This window comes from Phascolarctos cinereus, unplaced genomic scaffold (assembly GCF_003287225.1).
Source record: "Phascolarctos cinereus isolate Bilbo 61053 unplaced genomic scaffold, phaCin_HiC Scaffold_726;HRSCAF=1367, whole genome shotgun sequence".
Classification (NCBI taxonomy): Eukaryota; Metazoa; Chordata; class Mammalia; order Diprotodontia; family Phascolarctidae; genus Phascolarctos; species Phascolarctos cinereus.
Genome location: NW_027556098.1, coordinates 206,633,441 through 206,643,377, shown reverse-complemented (window position 1 = coordinate 206,643,377; position 9,937 = coordinate 206,633,441). Strand labels below are relative to the sequence as shown.

The 9,937-nt window shown below is 36.5% G+C and overlaps 1 non-coding gene across 1 annotated transcript; it reads right to left on the bottom strand.

Moving 5' to 3' along the window:
• Positions 1-8,615: 8,615 nt before the first annotated feature.
• Positions 8,616-8,719, bottom strand: LOC144454631 (U6 spliceosomal RNA). Its single transcript, XR_013483142.1, has one exon. It is a non-coding gene; the product is annotated as a U6 spliceosomal RNA (small nuclear RNA).
• Positions 8,720-9,937: the final 1,218 nt, after the last annotated feature.

Here is a 9,937-nt window from a genome sequence, read left to right as displayed (position 1 = left end):
ATAGGAATGGCATTGCTACTCTCAATCTGATAATGAGTATCTTCCATGCCTAAGAGAAGAAGACAGGGATTTGTAGAACCTTAACCTATTCTTCCACATGAATTATTGAAAACCCATAACCACACAGTCTTCTCCCTATAAAAAATGGTACATTTTAGTCAGTGGCCTCATGGCTAACCCATGGTAGATAGAAAAGTGTAAAGAGTGGCACAAAAACCTAAAGGTTTCTCTTTTGTGTGTTTTTTTTCCTGAGCATTCACACACACACACACACACACACACACACATCACTATGCTATATTTTCTATGTTTTTCATCTTCTCTACCAGAGTTTACCAGTGTCTATTTCAATATACAGTGTTATATTTGCTTCATGAAAAATGGAAGGGTCAATTTTTGTAATAAGTAAACAAAAAAATGAGTACCTACCTGCCCGAACTGCTTAGAATGATACACTTAGTGATACAACCCATGATTCACAAATGAAGAAAGGGCCAAAGGCAACTCTCATTCAGGGATAATGAAGCATGAAATGGTGTTTTGGAATTAAATTTACATCGAGAGAAAAAGCATTTCCAAAATGCAAAAAAATAATTAGCACTGAAATTGTTGAATGAAACTACATAGAGTATGCATTCACAGGTTATTAGCCAATATGTAGTATGTTGTTCATTATTTTTTCTTCCAATTTGCATGTATCTTTATTTTGCCTAAATGGCGTAATACTTAGTAGTGATTTCTTACGAGAATCATTTATTGATAGAATCAATTTAAAAGAATTCCCAGAAATAAAGACATCAATGCCTGGTGCTTCACTGCACCATGATGGTTATTGTAGGTGAAATAAAGAGAAGCTCTTTAGGGAAGCTTGATGGCTATAGTGGGGAGAGTGGGTTGCAGCATCTCTCTGCTACCTATTGTGTCCTTTGGAAGTTTGGAAGGAAGTTGCCCCTTGATGTAGCTGTGCTTTGCCTTAACTCTAAATAGAATGGTATTAAGCGTTGCTCAACTTTCCAAAGTACTGAAGAAAATGCTTAGTACTCCAGGAAGTTGGAAATTCACACATATCAAGGAGAAAAAAGCTAATCCTGATGTTTTGAAGTTATTATAAAATGTTTCCTCCTTCAATTCTTTTCTGTTTGTCTGGCTACCACTCAGGCTAATTCTCCCTGGCATTCTGGCATTTGTCTTTGTAATTATATAACATCTACATAGTGCATCTATTCAGGAGTTTTGCTGATTTTTTACATAAGCAACATTCATTCTATACAGTAGGGGATGAGAAATTAATAGGGATGTAATTTTTTTTCCTAAGTAACAGAAAACATTTCCAGTTACTCATTGGTGCAGGACATTTGGTACAGATAATGTTGCTATGGCAACTTTAGAACAAGACTTAATTTGGGCCACAGTGAGAGCACCAACTTGTTTTAAATTCATCATCTAGTCTAATCTAGCATGTACATATCGCTTTGTGTTGGCAAACACTGCTGCAGTGGTGCTCGTATTGAAAGTTGTTTTAAAGACGGCACCCCTCCAATCTCTCTTTATGTTCATGGGATACTTTCTTAACATACTCACCAGGACAAGTTATAATAATCTACATTAAGAAAAAAAAATCAACGCTTATTATGTTTTTCCTCTAGCCTGAAAGCTTTGAAAATCAATTTGACCTTAATATCTGATATATATTTTGACATTAAAATATTTTCCTTCAGATGTTGAATCACACAAATAGCCAGAGGAAGAAATTTAAAGTATTTACCTGTAGATAAGTATTTTTGTTCAATATGCATTAGTACTTGCCTATGGTTGGCATAAACTTGGAAAAATTTTACGTTTGAGCATGTTTTTAGGCAATGTTCTTCAAGTCTCTTCCCATGTGGTACAATAAAAAAAAGGGACCAAGTTCTTTATACACAATACCCATTATCCTTTCCAAGACACTAGTATCTACTAAATCTACAATTGCCTCCTGAGCCCAAGCTCATAAAGGCCCAATGTAAACTCATGGAACACTAGTGAGGAGCAAGGTAGGCTACACCTGGGGCAAGACCTTTAAAGAGCAGTACATGAAGCCATCTGCAAATATTTATTGAGAAACCACTGTGTGAAAGACACCATGCTAGGTACTGTCAGACATTTTATCAGGTAGGTAAACTAACTAGGTCTAAAATATAATCCATACCTATCACATACGTTACAGTCTATCTTTTGCCTCAAGCCTATCCTCTTCCTAACTTCCCTTTTTCTGTCTATGACACAACCATACTTCCCAGGTTCATCCACAACTCTTCAATCTCCTTCACTTTCCATATGTAATCAGTTACCAAGTTAATTACAGCTCCATACCACCTTTTAAATCCATTCCTTCTCTCCCCTAGATCAGGTCTTTATCACCTCATGCATTTATCAATCAAAAAACGTTTACTGATTGCTCATTTGCTAGGCACCATGATAGGCACTGGGGATAGTTAATAAGAAATTAACCAGTCACTGTCATCAAGAAACCCACACTGCATAAGAGGGGATAATATGTTCACCTATAATTATGCACAAAATAAATACAAGGTAATGGGGGCAACCTAGTTGCAAAAGGAAAGAATTAGGAAAGAAAAATCTTCATGTAGGAGGTGATAGAATCTAGGAGAAAGTGCATTTGAGGTATAGAGGTCAGTCTATGCAAAGGTGTGGAGGTGGGTGATGGTCATAGATGAGAAAGAGCAAGAAAGCCAATTTGGCTAGAAGAGTATATGGAGGTGAATAGTAATATGGCAACAGCCTTGAGTCTCTCTCCTCTCCTATCCGTCCTCTACATAGCTGCCAAAGCAATTTTCCTAATGCACGGCTCTGACCATATCATTTCACTGACCAAAAAGCTCTAGCAGTTCCCTCTCAATTCTAGGACAAAATACACTCTTCTCTATTTGGCATTCAAAGCCTTTCACAATTTGACTTCAGTCTACCTTTCTAAGCTTTTTGCACTTTACTTATTCCATTCACACATTATAGGTTCTACGTTCCAGGCAAACTGGCCTACTTACCATTCCTTGTACCCAACTTTCCTCATCTCTCTGTTTTTCTGGTCAGGGTGTCCCCATGCCTGAAATCTCATGTCTGTCCCTTGGAATCCCTAACTTTCCACAAATCTGAGCTCTAGCACCATTTCCTACATGAGGCATTTCCTGATCCCCCATCTTCTTTCTCTGATAGATAGACAGATAGGCAGACAGACAGATGTATACATACATACTTGGTATATATTTTGTGTTTACTTATATGTGTACATATGTATGTGTATAAATTAATAGAATGTAAGCTCCTTGAGGGCAGGAACTGTTTCACTTTTGTCGTATTCCTAATATTTAGCATAATATTTAGAACATAATAGGTTATTAATTAATGCTTATTAAATGAAATTGAATTGAAACCTTGTATGGTTTTGCAGAGAAAGAGGCTATCAGTTCATGAACAAGGACACCATATTACAATACTACATAAGCTGTATCTTCTTAATACCAAATGTCCTAGACTCCATATATATATAGAAATAATGGCTTCTTAATAGCACCATATAAGTTATATATTTGTTTTCTCCTGAGCCCACTCTCATGTATCTGTTTTGTGGGTCGCTAATGATTGCTTTTCAGATATAGAACTTGTTAACTTTCAATATTTATTTATCTAAATAAAAAGTAGCAAAGCAGAATAAGTTATAAAAGGATGTGTAATGCAGCATGCTCACCATCTGTGAAGGAGTTCACAGTCTATCTAGCTGAGGTGAAAACATATGTGAAAAGTTAAATGTCTACTTGAAGGTAGAACTAACAATTCAAAGAAATAGTATCCAGTGAACGATGCAGATGAGAAGCAATCAAAACACTGAAAGGCACTAGGTGGTAAAGTTCATAGAAGTCCTGGACTTAGAGTCAGAAAGAAGCAAGCTCATATTTGACGCAGATACTCATTAGCTGTGTAACCCTGGGCAAGTCACTTAACTTCTCAGCTTTAGTTTTCTCATCTTTAGAATGGGAAATAATAGCAGCACTTATCTCACAGAGTTTTTGTGAAGACTAGATGAGATAATAGGTACAATACTCTGCAGACCTTGAAAGAACTATATCAACACTAGCGATTATTGTTAGATCCAGCTGGGTTGGGTGGGGAGGCCAGGAAATAGGGGGGGAAAGAGGTAGGATTGAAGCTGATACTTGAAAGAAGGGTTAGGTTTGGGATGGATGCATAGGGCTTTATAGACCAGGGAAACAGTAAGAGCAAAGATGTAGAGGGGAGCAATTTTGACCTTTTCATGGAGCAGAAGATATATCACTTTGGTTTGGATCTGGAAGATTAAATTAAAATATACATATATGTGTATGTATATACCAACATATATTAACATACATGTACACACACATACCATTAGGGAGTTTGGAAACCTAGAACTTGATCGTATGAAAAGAAAATAGTCTATAAACTACAGAGACCGGAAAATTGGCATCAGAGTGCTTCTAGTGACAAAATGCTTAAACCTCCTTAATACATTCCTTCAGCATACCTCTATTTATTCTTTCCTTCTTTATTTTTACTTGTGACTACTAACAAAGGCACACTTCCTCATTCCTATCTGTGTCTTCCTATGCTCTCATTTCCATTTATCCCTGTCACCCAAGTCCACCCCAAGCCCTGTCCATCCTTTTGTTCCTTCCACTAAACTTAGGAAACTGCTGTTCTATTGTGAGTAAACTCCCCCCTACAACCTCTGCACCAGAGGTGTCAAACACGAGGCCCACAACACTCCCAAGGGCTTTGGAACCAAATTAAAATATAATATTAGGAAATAATCTCACAAAATAATTTAAAAATACAATAAAACATAAATAATGTTATTATGTGATTTTCCAAGTCAATACATGGCATATAGTAATCATTTCTATTTGAATCTGGCACCACTGTGATACACTTTTCACTAGCACTCCCTCTATTGACTCCCTCTAATTGAGACTTAGTTTATGTAACATAAACTTTCCTGGAAACCCTATCTAAAAGAGGGAATTCCTTTTCTTCTCCCCTACTCCACCTCCAACTCTCAAGGTGAAGATGAGATAGCATGCATCTTGTTCACATTGCTACTTCCAAACCACTGATCCCCCAAAATCTACCAACAGCTCTGTCTCAGAAAGTCACACAATCATAGAATTTTTCAGTTGTATGGGGACTTCAGGGGTCATCTATTCAAATTTCCTGACCAATATAGAAATCTATTCCATGTTCTAGAAAAGTAGTCATCCAGTTTTTGATTAAATATATTGGCTAATCCAATCTCCCAAGGTGGGTCATTCCATTTCTGCAAATCTCTAATTATTAAGAAATTATTCTTTATATTGAACCAAAATATGCTTCCACCCAATGGCCCTATTTCTTCCTCTCTATGACCAACATGACAACCTTTCAAATACTGTAAAACAATGATTATGTTCTCCATGAATTTTCTCTTCTACTGAATAAAAATCCCAATTCTAATTATTTTCTTATGGTATCATTTCCAGTCTCCTCTTCATCCTAGTATCCACCCCTATACAAGTCTTAAGCTTGTCAGTGACCCTTTTGAAATATGTCAGGCAGAATGAACCTTTCCAGATATGTCTACTCCAGATGTGGTCTGAGATAAGTACAATGCAACTATTATATCCCTTGCTCTGGACTTTATTACTCCATTATTATAGAAGTAGCCTAAAATGATTGTTTTCTGGAAACTGCGCCATAGGATTGACAAAATAATCTAGAAGTAAACTAAGACCTCCAGATCTTTTTCACATGAACTACTATGTATTCATATTTCCCCATCCTATACTTGAGCAGTTGATTGTTTTAATTTAAATGGTTATTTAATTTATTCCTATTAAATTTATTCTTATTAGTTTGGCCAATCATTCTTTAGATGTTGATTTCCTCATCCAATATAATAACCTTTTCCCAAAAATTTGAGTGTTTTGAAGATTAGGTAATCATGTCTTTTGCATCTTTATTCTTTAACAACAATTTCAGAATAACAGATTTTTAAAGCTTCCTAAAATGTAGTTAGGTGGCTCAGTGAATGGAACACTGGACCTGGAGTGAGAATACTTGATTTCAAATATGACCTCAAATACTTACTAGCTGTATGACCCTGGACAAGTCACTTCACCTCTGTTTTCCTCAGTTTCCTCAATTATACAGTGGGAATTGTAAGAATGTTTGTTGTTATTGTTTAGTCATATCCAACTCTTCATGACTCTATTTGGGATTTTCTTGGCAAAGATACTGGAGTAGTTTGCCATTGCCTTCTCTAACTCATTTTACAGATGAGGAAACTGAGGCAAACAGGGTTAAGTGACTTCTCCAGGGTCATACAGCTTACTAGCTTACTAGTGTCTAAGGCTGGATTTGAACTTATGAAGATTAGTCTTCCTGATGTGCAGTCCAGTGTTCTATCCACTGTTCCACCTAGCTACTCTATATTGTAAGATTGTTCTGAGGATCAAATGAACTATTATGTGTAAAGCACTTAGCACAGTGCCTCGAATATAAGTTCTTTTGAAATATTAGCCATTATTCTTATTACCAATGTAGATCAGTACCTTCCCTGTAACTTGTAGCCTTAGAGAGGTTCCTGAAGCTCCACGATGTTGCAGTTTGCCCAGTGTCACATAGCCAATGTGTGTAAGAGGTGGGGCTTGAACCCAGATGTGTCACAGCTTCAGAACCAGTTCTGGTAACCACTATGTCAAGCTGCCTCTCCTATGAAGCCTCCTTCTCCAGTCTACATATACAGTCTATAGATAGATAGATAGATAGATAGATAGATAGATAGATAGATAGATAGATAGATAGACAGATAGATAGATACAGATATATAGATAGATATAGATATAGATATAGATGATATAGATATATAGATATAGATATAGATATAGATAGATAGAGATAGAGATAGAGATAGAGATAGAGATAGAGATAGAGATAGAGATAGATATAGATATAGATATAGATATAGATATAGATATAGATATAGATATAGATAGATATAGATGCACACATTGTACATATATATATACACACATATATGTGTGTGTACATGTACATATACATCTGTGGGTATATACATGTGTGTATGCATGTGGATATGTAGATATACATACATACATACATACATACATACATACATACATACATACATACATACATACATACATAACTTTCTGGATAATTCCAAACCATGCTGCCTCTACTCTGGCCATCAACTTCACTTTTCTTAACCTCTCTTCCACCAGAATCTTGAATTCTGACTCTGAGACCATCCTGGGTTTCTATAGATAAGATTTTAACTTATGTTGCCCAGAACCAAGACTTCTTATTACTTCCAAATCACACTGACCTACACTGTTTGTCTCTTTCCAACTTTTCTAGCCCCATTTTATGTGTTGGATTCCTCCATTAAGATGTAAACTCCTTGAGGACAAGGACTATCTTACATTCTTGTATTTGTTTCTCCAGTACTTAGCACAATTCCTCATACATAGTAAGCACTTAATAAATGCTTTTTCATTCATTTATTCATTCATAATTTACCTCCTCCCCTTTTTTGAAATTTCAAAATTCTCATAATGACATTCACCCACCTCCAGTCCTATTTGCAACACCCCACAAAGGAACCTTTGTAGTACTATGAAAAGCCAACTGGTCTTAGAGTCAGAGGAAATGGGTTCAAGTCCTACTTCCAATATTAACTACTTTGAGAAAATTTCTTAATTTCCTGGAGCTTCAATTTGATCATCTACAAAATGAAAAGGTTAGACTATATACCCTCTGAGATCCCTTATTAGGGGTCTACTTCTACGATTCCTTGTCCTACTGTATCTTTTTCTCTATGATTATTTAAGATGCTGGACAATGGTTTAGTAACCATATCTATGATTCTTTCAGTAACCTGAAATGTAATTCATTCAAGCCTAGTTAACTGAACTCATTTAGATCACCCAGGTGTCCTCTTATTATCTCCACACTTAGCTCAGGTTTCAATTCTCTTTTAGCTATTTTTGTTCTCCACTCATGTTTGAAAATTGGTCTCCTTAGTAAGACAAAAATTGAACCAACAGAAAAATTGGGGAGTAGTTCCTCTTTTCTTCTGTCTTCTGTTAACATAATCCCCTCCTGCCACAAGTTATATATCAATACCTTCATTATTTGTCTCCTTGGCCCCACCATAGGTAAAAGTCCTTCTGGTTCACCTGTAGTTCACAGATATTATTTGACCATGGGCTCAATCTGAGGCAACAGTATGATGTGGCTGCCACGAAAGTTAATGGGATTGCATAATAGGTAGCATCAATATGAGCATCTACAACAATAAAATGATGGACCATATGTAAAAACAAAAGGCATATAAAGTATTTTTAAAAAGAGAAAAAAAAAGGAATGATCCCACTGTACCTTGCAAAAATGAGACTACCTATGGAACATTGTATTCAATTTGGTGCCATATTTGCTTTTTATACAACAGTAATTTCCCCACATCTGCTCCATCCCATCCCCCACCCTAACCCCCCCAAAAAACCCTTCCCTTGTAATGAAACAAATCTATGGAATGCTTCACAAATATATGTATGCCATCTTTATATTGGGGCCATGCTAATCTCTGTATCATTTCTGTCTTATTATATGTGCTCCCGGAGAAGGCATTCCAATTTGGTACAAGAATTATATTTTTAATGCATAAATCTAGCTGGATATGTCACTCTTTTGTTCAAAATATGTCAGTTGCTCTCTATTTTCTACCTGTGAATTCAAACGCCTCTGCATTTTATTCAATAGAATTAAACAACCGATGTAAAGATTTCTGAGCAAACACCATACAAGGATCTGGGGAACTTCAGTGTTTAGTCAGGACAGTCTTTGTCCTCATGGAGTTTACAGTTTAGAAGGGGGATAAGAAATAGATATGGGTAACTGTAATATATGGGGCAGCTGGTGGCATTGTAGATAGAGTTCCAGGCTGGGAGTCAGGAAATCAGGAGTCAGGAAGTTCTGAATTCAAATACGGACTCAGACATTTATTAGCTGTATGATCCTGGGCAAGTCACTCAGTGGTGTTTGCCTCAGTTTTCTCATCTGTAAACTCAGCTAGAAAAGGAAATGGCAAACCACTCCAGCATCTTTGCCAAGAAAATCCCAAGTGGGATTATGCAGTCAGACACGACGAAAATGACTGAATAATAACTATAATATATAACATGATAAATACATTCAAGAGTTCCATAACAAAGCACTTTATAAGGTCTGAGGAAGAAGTCCAGGCTGATGTCAGGAGTGACTCACCTTCCAATCTCTGAATCTCTGTCCTATATAACTAGTTGGGGGACTAAGCTATGAAGTTAGTATAGGGGAAAGTATACTGGATTTTAACATAAAGGACCTGGGTTTGAACACCCATTCCTGATACTTGGGAGCTGTATGACCATGGGTAAGTCACATAAACAACTACTCATCTGTCCCTTTAACAAAATGAAGGGACTGGAAAAGTTTGCCTTTAAGGTCCCTTGGCTCTACATTTCTGATTCTATAAACTTCTCCCCTATTAATGGGTGAAGAGGGTCCCTATTCCCAGTTTGGTAAGGCAGGCAGCTACAGGACAGGTAGCAAGATATCCAACATAGTGTCTTGGAGAGAACCCTCCCATGTTCCTATGCTGTAACACTACCCTATCCTACATGGGAAAATATTAACAAGAAAAGAGACTAACAACATTACTGAAAAGCAATTGAAATAATTTTTTTAATAGAATGACCAATGAGAGAGAAACTGCAAATCTAATTTATTGAGCAGTCAAGAACAACATTATTGCATAAAGAGACCAGTTCTGAAGAGAAACATAAATGTTAGAAGGGAGTCTTCTATT